This window comes from Lipotes vexillifer, unplaced genomic scaffold (genome assembly GCF_000442215.2).
Source record: "Lipotes vexillifer unplaced genomic scaffold, Lipotes_vexillifer_v1.1 scaffold544, whole genome shotgun sequence".
Classification (NCBI taxonomy): Eukaryota; Metazoa; Chordata; class Mammalia; order Artiodactyla; family Lipotidae; genus Lipotes; species Lipotes vexillifer.
This window is the reverse complement of record NW_006776844.1, coordinates 396,736-402,165: the sequence shown is the minus strand read 5'-3', so window position 1 is coordinate 402,165 and position 5,430 is coordinate 396,736. Positions and strand designations below refer to the sequence as shown.

Genomic DNA, 5,430 nt, shown 5'->3' with positions numbered 1-5,430 from the left:
GGACAGCTACATGTAAAAGAATGAAATTAGAACACTCCCTAACACCATACACAAAAATAAACTCAAAATGGATTTGAGACATAAATGTAAGACCGGACACCATAAAACTCTTAGAGGAAAACATAGGAAGAACACTCTTTGACATAAATCACAGTAAAATCTTTTTTGATCCACCTCCTAGAGTAATGGTAATAAAAACAAAAATAAACAAATGGGACCTAATGAAACTTAAAAGTTTTTGCACAACAAAGAAAGCCATAAAGAAGATGAAAAAAACAACTCTCAGAATGGGAGAAAGTATTTGCAAATAAATCAATGAACAAAGGATTAATCTCCAAAATATATAAACAGCTCATGCTGCTCAATATTAAAAATACAAACAACTCGATCAAAAATGGGTAGAAGACCTAAATAGACATTTCTCCAAAGAAGACATACAGATGGACAAGAAGCACAGGAAAAGCTGCTCAACATCACAAATTATTAGAGAAATGCAAATCAAACTACAATGAGGCATCACCTCACACCAGTTAGAATGGTCATCATAAGAAAATATACAAACAACAGATGCTGGAGAGCATGTGGAGAAAAGGGAACCTTCTTGCACTGTTGGTAGGAATGTAAATTGCTATAGTCACTATGAAGAACAGTATGGAAGTTCCTTAAAAAACTAAATATAGATTTACCATATGATCCAGCAATCCCACTACTAGGCATATACCCAGAGAAAACCATAATTCAAAAAGACACATACACTGCAATGTTCATTGCAGCACTATTCACAATAGCCAAGTCATGGAAGCAACTTTAGTGCCCATTGACAGATGAATGGATAAAGAAGATATGGTACATATGTACAATGGAATATTACTAAGCCATAAAAAGGAATGAAATTGGGTCATTTGTAGAAAAGTGGATGGATCTAGAGACTGTCATACAGAGTGAAGTAAGTCAGAAAGAGAAAAACAAATATCATATATTAACGCATATATGTGGAACCTAGAAAAATGGTACAGATGAACCTGTTTGCAGGGCAGAAATTGAGACACAGATGTAGAGAACAAACATATGGACACCTAGTGGGGAAAGTGGTGGGGGGTTGGGGGTGGTGGTGTGATGAATTGGGCGATTGGGATTGACATGTATACACTAATGTGTATAAAATTGATGACTAATAAGGACCTGCTGTATAAAAAAATAAATAAAATAAAATTCAGAAAAAAAATCAGACAGCCTCTTTGTTCACAATATTAAAAGGCATCTGGAATTATCTACAGTAAGGGATTGAAAGTTGCCTGAAGAATGGACACAGAAAGGCTGCGTCTGTGGATGCCATGTCATTTGGGATGGTGGAGCTGCTGGGCCTTCTTATTGACCACTGTCTTGCAAAAAGTGCAGAAAAGGGAGGGATGGTTTTATTCATCTTCTATCATTCCTTTCACTGGGTCCTTCTGTCTCATCTCATCCATCTGTCTCTTTGTCTCTTCTTCCATCCTTCAAATATTCTCCATAGTCAGGTCAACTCAGTTATTGATCCAACAGTATAGCTGCCTGTGGAAGTTTGTAAACAGAGGCCTCTCTTGCTTATGTATAAAGTTTTCCACTTTGTTCTGTAGGCCCCACCCCTTGAACTTGACAGTATCCAATTTATATGCACACAAGTATGGGAAGTCTTTCTGATTTACAAGTTCTTGTTTCCAATTGGGGTCAAGGGTCCTCGGCCTGTTTTGATAGATAAAAAACTTTTCTGGATCTTCCTCTGCCTTGTAATGCTGTCTAAGTACTTCACTTTGATCTGCAATGTCTATATATATGGCTTCCACATGTTCCCATGCCTCAGGCTCCAGTTTATGCACATTTTCCTGGATGCCAAGATCTGGTTTATGCCAGGTTTCCATTTTAATCAGAAAGTCTTCTTTCATGTACTCATTTGTAATAACAATTCTGTAATAAAAGTAGTCATTCCATGCTTTTTCATATATATCCAGGGCTCCATCTGAGGCCAGCATTTGAACAAACGTGGGCACTTTGCCCTGTAAGTGGTAGATCTTGTGCGTGTACTGGCCTTTCTCACCGTTCTTTTCATAGATCCCATTCACCAGAACCTCCACACTTTCACCACCACCCATTCCCATTTTACCTGGCCTCCACCACAGAATACAGCTGCCCTACTTGACACTCTTCTACAGAGCAGGTAGGATGACTCCATACTCCTTGAACAGCACCATGTTGCTTCCAGCTCGAGGGTTGCCTGCTGCCTGCCCAGCCTCCCATGGATTCTTGGCAGCCCCTCTCTTCATGGCCTACACTGCTGCCTGTGTGAATTCATCATGGTCTGCTGTCCCCACAGCTCTCTCTGCTGTCACCCCACCAGCTCCTGCTGCCCCAGCCTCACCACCTCCTGCCATTTATTTCTTTTAAAAACAAGCCCAGGTAATTTTTACAGAATTGTGCTGTTATTTTGTATGTGGTGCAGTTGTGCCTTTTATTTTTGTTTTTTGGGTTTTCTTTTTGCATTGCATTACATATATTATTAATACATTAATGTTTTTTCTAGTGATTTCTTTTCGAAAGCAAAGACAATTCTTTGATAAGATCAATAAAATTGATGAAACCCCAAAGCCAGACTGATCAGGAAAAAACAAAAGAGGGAGAAAGCAGAAGTCATCAATTATAAGAATAAGAGAGGTGACATTACTACAGATTTTACAGACATTAAAATAATAGTAAGCGTGTGTTATGGATAACTTTAGGCTAATACTGTGGACACTAACACATTGCAATGTTTTTTCCACTTCTCTTTAAATTTGTGTGTTCATATGTGTTTGTGTATCATAGTAAAACAAAACAACAAAAAAAAGAATTTTAGATTTAAAGCAAGGGAGAAAATCATGCGTTAGTACATGAAACCCAAATAAAATGGACTAAAAAAAAGCTGGAGAAAATATTTTCAATACAATGACAATAAAAGGAGTATTAGTTCTAATATATAAGTAGCTCTTTGAATCTGTATAAGAAGATAAACAGTCCTATTAAGAAAAAAAAGGAAAATTTCAAAGGAAAAAAATTTTAAATGGCCAATAAATATAAATGTGTTTATATACAAATATACATAATAATCAAGCTCAAAGTTAAGTAAATATAAAGTATTCAACATTAGGTAGAATTTTCAGCTGTCACCTTTTCAAAACTATTTTAATGAAAATATTTAGTACTGGCAAGGTTATAGGTTAACATACTTATGCACTGCAACAGGCATTTTTTAAGAGAGTCTGGAAGTTATTATGTATCTGATAAAATATGTCACAACTCTTTCAAAAAGTAATTCAACACTTTTGACAATGAATTCCTCATCTAACATTTATGAAAAATTTGTCTATCAGAGTTTTAATTTCATGACATTTCATGAAATATTAGCCATCACAATGACTAATAATAAGGAATTGGTTAAATTACACTATACATATAATACTTTAATAAGCAAACGTTATAAATAATTCTTTAGAAGAGTATGTAATAAGAAGAAAAATTCTCACTTTATATTAGCAATTAAAAAACAAATTACATGGAGCTGGAGGAATCAGGCTCCCTGACTTCAGACTATATTACAAAGCTACAGTAATCAAGACAGTATGGTACTGACACAAAAACAGAAAGATAGATCAATGGAACAAGATAGAAAGTCCAGAGATAAACCCACACACATCTGGACACCTTATCTTTGATAAAGGTGGCAGGAATGTACAGTGGAGAAAGGACAGCCTCTTCAATAAGTGGTGCTGGGAAAACTGGACAGGTTCTTGTAAAAGTATGAGATTAGATCATTCCCTAACACCATATGCAAAAATAAGCTCAAAATGGATTAAAGACCTAAATGTAAGGCCAGAAACTATCAAATTCTTAGAGGAAAACATAGGCAGAACACTCTATGACATAAATCACAGCAAGATCCTTTTTGACCCACCTCCTAGAGAAATGGAAATAAAAACAAAAATAAACAAATGGGACCTAATGAAACTTCAAAGCTTTTGCACAGCAAAGGAAACCATAAACAAGACCAAAAGACAACCCTCAGAATGGGAGAAAATATTTGCAAATGAAGAAACTGACAAAGGATTAATTTCCAAAATTTACAAGCAGCTCATGCAGCTCAATAACAAAAAAACAAATAACCCAATCAAAAAATGGACAGAAGACCTAAATAGACATTTCTCCAAAGAAGATATACAGACTGCCAACAAACACATGAAAGAATGCTGAACATCATTAATCATTAGAGAAATGCAAATCAAAAGTACAATGAGATATCATCTCACACCAGTCAGAATGGCCATCATCAAAAAATCTAAAAACAATAAATGCTGGAGAGGGTGTGGAGAAAAAGGAAAACTCTTGCCCTGCTGGTGGGCATGTGAATTGGTTCAGCCACTATGGAGAACAGTATGGAGGTTCCTTAGAAAACTACAGATAGAACTACCATATGACCCAGCAATCCCACTACTGGGCATATACCCTGAGGAAACCAAACTTCAAAAAGAGTCATGTACCAAAATGTTCATTGCAGCTCTATTTACAATATCCCAGAGATGGAAACAACCTAAGTGCCCATCTTCAGATGAATGGATAAAGAAGATGTGGCACATATATATAATGGAATATTACTCAGCCACAAAAAGAAACGAAATTGAGCTATTTGTAATGAGGTGGATAGACCTACAGTCTGTCATACAGAGTGAAGTAAGTCAGAAGGAGAAAGACAAATACCATATGCTAACACATATATATGGAATTTAAGGAAAAAAATGTTGTGAAGAACCTAGGGATAAGACAGGAATAAAGACACAGACCTACTGGAGAACAGACTTGAGGATATGGGGAGGGGGAAGGGTGAGCTGTGATAGGGCAAGAGAGAGAGTCATGGACATATATTTACTACGAAACGTAAGGTAGATAGCTAGTGGGAAGCAGCCGCATAGCACAGGGCGATCAGCTCGGTGCTTTGTGACCACCTGGAGGGGTGAGATAGGGAGGGTGGGAGGGAGGGAGATGCAAGAGGGAAGAGATATGGGAACATATGTATATGTATAACTGATTGACTTTGTTATAAAGCAGAAACTAGCACATCATTGTAAAGCAATTATACCCCAATAAAGATGTTAAAAAAAATTACAATACAGCATATATAGTGTAATCTCATATTTTTGAAAATTTGTTTGAAGACTTTAGTAAAATTAAAATAATGCTTATTTCTAGCTAGTGTTTTAGGTGAGTTTTGTGTAAGTTTGTGTTTTTTCCTTTATTATGCAAATTTATACAATAAACATTTATTAATTTATGAACATTATAGAACCAAAAAAAACTATTTTCTTGTTAAAAATATTTGCTTAGCATTTTTCTTGCTTGCTTTTTGTTTACTGGGTTGATTGTAGT

General features: G+C 35.9%; 1 pseudogene; it reads right to left on the bottom strand.

The window, feature by feature from the left end:
* Positions 1-1,415: 1,415 nt before the first annotated feature.
* Positions 1,416-2,228, bottom strand: LOC103090636 (phosphatidylinositol transfer protein alpha isoform pseudogene; annotated as a pseudogene).
* Between the last annotated feature and the right edge of the window lie 3,202 nt (positions 2,229-5,430).